Below are 7,576 nucleotides of genomic sequence, written 5' to 3' on the forward strand. Positions count from 1 at the left end.
ACGACGTCAAACTATTCAATACCACTAACAATACTTCTACTCTTCAAAATGACCTTGACTTTGTTTCCGATTTGTCTAAAACTTGGCAACTTCAAATATCAACCAGCAAATGCTCAGTCTTACATAGTGGTAAAAAGAACCCTAATATCAGGTACAAGCTTGATGGACATTACCTTACTGACGACCCCCTATCTGTCAAAGACCTTGGAGTTTTCATATCAAATGACCTAAATGCCAAAGCCCACTGCAACTACATAGCAAAAAACGCTCTAAGAGTTGTAAACTTAATTTTACGTAGCTTCTTTTCCAAAAACTCTACACTACTAACCAAAGCATACAAAACATTTGCCAGACCTATTCTTGAATACAACTCATCCGTCTGGAACCCATACCACATCTCTGACATTAATACTATCGAGCGTCCAGAAATATTTTACTAGAAGGGTTTCTTCACTCCTCCGAAAACAACAAAATACCTTATACCACCAGGCTTGAAATCCTGGGTTTAGAAAACTTAGAACTCCATGACTCTGACATGATCTGTGTTTAACACACAGATTCATCTATTGTAATATCCTTCCTGTAAAAGACTACTTCAGCTTCAATCACAACAATACAAGAGTAAACAATAGATTTAAACTTAATGTCAACCGCTTCAAACTTGATTGCAGAAAATATGACTTTTGTAACAGAGTTGTTAACGCTTGGAACTCACTACCTGACTCTATAGTCTCTATTCAATACCCCAAAATCTTCAACCAAAACTGTCTACTATTGACCTCACCCCATTCCTAAGAGGACTATAAGGGGCGTGCATAAGAGCACAAAAGTGCCTACCGTTCCTGTCCTATTGTTCTCTTCATTATAGTATTATATGCATACTTTTACTTATACTTTTACTTATATATACTTTTTCTCTCATGATGAATTATTGTTTATGTTGATGATTGTATATACTGTTGTGGCAAAATAAAAAAAAATAATTTACCTAGTTGTGTTTCCTCTTGGTTTATCAGAGGGTGAATGAAGGGAAACAACTCTAACATACATTTTCCAGTAAATAGCCTATTCCAAAATATGCTGATTCAGAAATATCTCCCATTATTTCTGTGACATGAAGGTGTGGGGAAATTTTCCCTAGGAAGTATATTTTGAGTTGCTGCCCAAGAATACAATGTTAAATTGTACTTATGCCCTAGAGTTAATGGCACCACAAGAGATTCACTAACTAAAATGTGAGGTGCCCTCAATGTTAATTAAAACATTATACGGACATAATTATGAAGACTGAACAGCAGATTATCTTTCTTCACCTCTATCATACTAGACAGGAAGCCTATGGAGTGTAAATCGCATTTTTCAGTCTGATTACCATGCTATTTCAAGGTGGATTCGTATTAGTGGTTTCCAATTAATGGAGATCACTCTGGAAAAATATTCTTTATGGATATCTTAGGGACTATTCATGAAGCATATCAGATTTTTAAGACTTTCTTCTCCCTTTTTTTTCTTTGTTAAAATTGCTTCTCTCATTTTGATAGCAATAACCTATCTAGAGATGGGCTGCCTATTTTAGATCGCAATCTTCTTACTAGCACAAAGATATGCAGCAAATAAAATAAACTTTTTATAGCAATTTCAGAATCATTTTTAATCATCCCAAGCCTTTTTTAAAAATGTTTTTACTCTTCTGAACAATTCCATTATGTTATGTTACTTACTTATCTGTTTTCTTTTAGAATTGATATACTAAAAATATTTATGCCCCAAGTTGTAATTTTTCAGGAGGGAGGGAGAGACAAATTGGCTAGTTTAAAAAGAACAATAACAATATATACCGATCAACACTTTAGTAGTTTAGCAACAATTTTTAATCTAATTAAAAATCCTATTATATTTCCAGATATCCTATGAAATTTATTATGATAAAACACATACAATCCCACCAGATACTGTAAAGTAGAGGTTTGACATCCTAGATATGAATTTATCAGATTTTTTTAGTAGGGCTGCTGACTAAATTTTATGATGCAATTTTTCAGTTGATAAATTATTAATATTTCCAATAAGTAATTAGCAATTTAGCTGCCCAAACTAAAAGTGTAATAAGTTTGTTATTATTTAACTTTATATTGTTTCCATCAAATATATGTAGTATCTCCATTTTTGCTGTAAATTTAATTTACAACCACTGGAAAAATTGGTGTTCAGGTAGCCCTTGACTTACAACCACAATTGATCCAAAATTTTGGTTGCAAAGCAAAACCGTTTTTATATAAGTTTGTCCCAACAACTTGCTACAATTGTTACCTGCATCACTTGTCAGGCCTGGAAGCCTGAAAAAAGCTTTTGCATTGGGCCTTTAGGCCTGCCACATTTACTGTTGTGGGAAACTGGGAGGGGGGATTGTATGGAGCATGGGTGATATGTAGTCAGAATAACATTCCTTTCTCAGAGAATCAAGGACATCTTGCCTGACTGGGAGGCATCTCCAGTTGGGATGGTGCTTTGATTGGACCATATAATGGACATGTGGATGCTGGGCAGGGATTTGGACTTTCTTTTGGGTGGGGAAAACCTGGAAACTTTCAGATTCGGGTTTTTCCAGATGTGCCAATATGACATCTTTAATAAAATGGAACTTTGAGGAACTTCAGGCCCCGGAATCTTCTTGCATTAGGGATGTTACTTGGAACCCTGACACTACAGTTGTTAATGATTGTTAAGTGAATCTGACGTCTTCATTGACTTCGCTTGTAAGAAGGTCACAAAACGTGACTCTGAGGCATTGCAACCCTCAGAAATACATGCCAGTTACTAAGCTTGCAAATTTCTATCATGTGACCACAGGGATCCTGCAATAGTCATAAGTATGAAAAACGACCATAAGTCACTTTTTTCAGTGCTATTGTAGCTTCAAACAATCACTAAACGAATGGTTGTAAGTCAAGGACTACCTGCACTAAGCTTTTCAGTCTCCTTCTTTCTGACCCACTGTCAGCAATCCTATGTAAACCAGACAGGAAACAAAATTAGATGACTAATTTTATTTTATTGTAAGGCTATATTAACAGAATCAGAACAGAAAAAAATAACAGAGTTAGAAGGGACCTTTGAGGTCTTCTAGTCCAACCTTCTTCTCAGGCAGGAAACCCTATAACATTTCAGACAAATGGTTGTCCAATCTCTTCTTAAAAACTTCCAGTGTTGCAGCATTCATAACTTCGGGAGGCAAGTCGTTCCACTGATTAATTGTTCTAACTGTCCTTAGTTCTATGTTGGTTCTCTCCTTGATTAGTTTCCATCCATTGCTTCTTTGTCCTGCTCTCAAGTGCTTTGGAGAATAGCTTGATTCCCTCATCTTTCTGGTAATTCCTGAGATATTGGAACACTGCTATCATGTCACCGCTATTCTTTCTTTTCATTAAATTAGACATAACCAATTCCAGCAATCTTACAAGTCTGAAAGTACAAACTTTCAGTTACCACTTTTAACTCCTTGATCCATTAGGGCAGATACTTCCTAAGTTTCTTTCTCTGACCATTGAGGGATCCTGCATCTTTTATCTGACTTTTTTATACACATTATTTCTTTCCCTTGTTCCTCAAGGTGATCCACACACTCCATTAACCTTAACCTGCTTATTTGCCAAATTCCTGTGTTTTAACTTAGCTAAATTCATGTTTTAGAAACTCAGAAAAGGGTAAAATGTTAAGATATGGGAAAGGATTTACAGCTTAATTGAAACAACCACTACTATGTCAATCTCAGGACACCATCAGCGATCAGAAGGAAGAAATTGATGACTAAGATATCCAGAAGGAAACAATTAAGATAAATCATCATAGTAAAATTGACTCTGACACCATCAAATCCTTTATCAAACATTGAAGAATTAAAACTAGAATGGAAAAAGTCTATGGCACTAATAAGAAAGGACAACAGCTATGTCTGAACAAATTAATAAGTACTGTGTTTTAAGGAAACACCAAATTAAACATCATATATAATTCAGACAACAAGCCAAACATATAATTCTAGCACACAGAACACAGCTAACTTAGAAGAGGTTCAAAACTATATTTTGGATATCAAGCTAGACTTGATGGATTTGCATGACATGGACATTGGAGAAGAAATAATCTAATAGCCAGAGAAAATGCTGCAATTATTGATATAATTGTGGAGCCAGGAGAAGGTGAGGACAAAACTTAATGTAATGTTTTGTGTTTTAAAACTACTCGATAAAGATTCTGAACCGCTGGCTGATGAATTCTAGGAATTGAAGTCCGCCCATCTTTAAGCTAGCAAGGTGGAGAAGTATAACTGTAGGGTTTTTATTCCAGACTCAAAAAAGTACAAAGACCAAGAAACATTATATATTAAAAAGTTCCCATCTCTCATGCAAAGGATAAAATTATTCAAAACAACATGGGCTGGAAAAAATAAGTTTAGAAAGAGTAATGTTGTTTCAGGATCTCAGCCTTTCCTTTAGAGAAAAGAATATAAAAGCACCTCAATAGCAACTGACATTGAAGAAGAAGCTATACAGCAGTGGCCAAAATTATGGAAACCTTTTGGGAAAAGTATATTAACACCACTTTTTTCTGGAGTTTCAAGATAATCATATTCCACTGCTGGAATGGCCTGGGAATAGCCCAGACCTTAACCCAATTGAAAATCTATGGAGCGGACTAAAGAAACTTGTTAGTCGGAACTTAGCCAGCAATAAAACCCAGTTAATAGAAGCAATCATTCATTCTTGGTTTCACATTAAAAGAGCTGCAGAACTAAAAGACTTGGTTCACTCTATGGGAAGAGTTGTAAGGCCTTAATTCATGCTAAAGGTTACCCAAGTATTAACTGACATGGTGATAATTTTTGTATAGCTCATTTTTCTAAGTGTTTTACTTTTCTTCTTTATACTGTAACTGCTATCCTAATAGCAAATCCTTCATAAAAGTTATTGCATTGCATTCTTGATTAAATTATCTCTCCATTGATATATAATTTTATGATACTATCCCAAAAAAAGTGGTGTTATTAGCTAGTTTTAAAAAATTCACTTTTCCAAAAAGGTTTCCACAATTTTGGCCACTACTGTACGTGGGGTTTCATTTCCAATTAATTATATTCAAGCCTCAAGGAAGGAAAATGATTTCAATTCTTCAAGAAATGAAGAGAGTTTTGGATGACCTTAAGAAAACTACTTGTGAAGTTAGTACAAAAGATGGTCTTAGAGTTTCTGAAGGACATCTTTAGCTGCAAAAAGAAGATAAGATGGAAAAGATAGCAAAAGCAATTAGGCCTATGAACTCTATGAATTATATCTTTTTTATTTAAAGTAGCCATAGACGAAATTGGGAGAAAAGGAGGGTGAATGTTAATAAATGAGAATGATAAAAACAAATCCTGACATTTCTATATTGGATTAAAACTTCATGCTGAACTGGTTATGTAAAAGCTCAGAAACATAAATCAGGTTTATGGACAAAATAAATCAACCATATGATAATGAAAAATTTAAATTTTTTCACCTATTCACCTAATTGTTAAATCCAAATCTGCAACTTTTTTAATGAAAATCCCTTAAATCTCACATTGTTTTAACTTTGTTTCTTCTCCAAAGTAGACAGAGATATACAGGTAATCCTCAACTTAAAAACCATTTGCTTAGTATGCATTCAAAGTTAGAACAGCACTGAAAAAAATGACTTACAACCATTGCAGCATCTTGACAGTCAAAATTGTCATTTGGTAACTGGTATGTATTTACAATGGTTGTAGCATCCCAGGGTCCAAAATGGGACTCGCCGCAGGACAACTTGCCACAGGATAATGAAACAAATACAAAAGTTAAATTAATTAATTTCAAAGGAACCTTGACCAATAATAATAAAAGAAAGAAAGTCAATCCAGAAATACAAGAGTTACAGTAATTTGAAATGAAATGAATGAAAATGTGGTCACCAATAGTAAAAGTAACTGAAGGAAGCAATTAATGCAACATTGAATAGTTCCACAGCTAGTTTTCCTGTGGCAAGTTGCCACAGCAAGTTGTCCCATGACAAATTGGCCTTGATGAGTTGATCACAGCAAGTTGGCTATGGTGAGTTGGCTATAGTGAGTTAGCCACAGCAAGTTGTCACAGACATGGTCATGTTATTGCTAGTTACAACCTTTCCGTCTATCTCCCAAGAATAGGGGAGGCTAGATTTGTTTAACAACTGTCTATGATTAACTTACAACTCTGAAAAACAAGGTCATAAAATCAATTGTCACTCACTTACCAACTGCCTTGTTTAACAACAGAAATTCTGGTCCTAATTGTCATAAATCAATAATCATCTGTTCATCCTTTTCATTCTATCCTTCCAAAACATAACATAGCATAGCATAACATAACATAACATAACATAACATAACATAACATAACATAACATAACATAACATAACATAACATAACATAACATAACATAACATAACATAACAACAGAGTTGGAAGGGACCTTGGAGGTCTTCTAGTCCAACCCCCTGCTGAGGCAGGAAACCCTACACCATTTCAGACTATCCAACATCAGGATATCCAACATTTTCTTAAAAATTCCCAGTGTTGGAGCATTTACAACTTCTGCAGGCAAGTTGTTCCACTAATTAATTGTTCTAACTGTCAGGAAATTTCTCCTTAGTTCTAGGTTGCTTCTCTCCTTGATTAGTTTCCACCCATTGCTTCTTGTTCTACCCTCAGGTGCTTTGGAGAATAGTTTGACTCCCTCTTCTTTGTGGCAACCCCTGAGATATTGGAACACTGCTATCATGTCTCCCCTAGTCCTTCTTTTCATTAAACTAGACATACCCAGTTCCTGCAACCGTTCTTCATATGTTTTAGCCTCCAGTCCCCTAATCATCTTTGTTGCTCTTCTCTGCACTCTTTCTAGAGTCTCAACATCTTTTTTACATCGTGGCGACCAAAACTGAATGCAATATTCCAAGTGTGGCCTTACCAAGGCATTATAGAGTGGTATTAACACTCTTGATTCTATCCCTCTGTTTATGCAGTCCAGAACTGTGTTGGCTTTTTTAGCAGCTGCTGCACACTGCTGGCTCATATCTAAATGGTCGTTCACTAGGACTCCAGGATCCCTCTCACAAATACTACTATTGAGCAAGGTACCACATATACAGTACCTGTGCATTTTGTGTTTTGTTTTTTTTTGCCTAAATGTAGAACCTTACTTTTTTCACTGTTGAATTTCATTTTGTTAGATAGTGCCCAATGTTCAAGTCTGTCAAGATCCTTCTGTATCTTGACCCTATTTTCTGGAGTGTTGGCTATTCCTGCCAGCTTGGTGTCATCTGCAAATTTAATGAGTTCCCCATCTATCTCCTCATCCAAGTCATTGATGAAGATGTTGAAGAGTACTGGGTCTAAAACAGAGCCTTGGGGTATTCCACTGCATACTTCCCTCCATGTGGATGTAGTTTCACTGAGGACTACACGTTGAGTGCAGTTGGTCAGCCAGTTACGAATCCATCTGGTGGTGGTGCTGTCTAACCCACATTTTTCTACTTTAT

This window comes from Ahaetulla prasina, chromosome 4, assembly GCF_028640845.1.
Source record: "Ahaetulla prasina isolate Xishuangbanna chromosome 4, ASM2864084v1, whole genome shotgun sequence".
In the NCBI taxonomy this organism is placed as follows: Eukaryota; Metazoa; Chordata; class Lepidosauria; order Squamata; family Colubridae; genus Ahaetulla; species Ahaetulla prasina.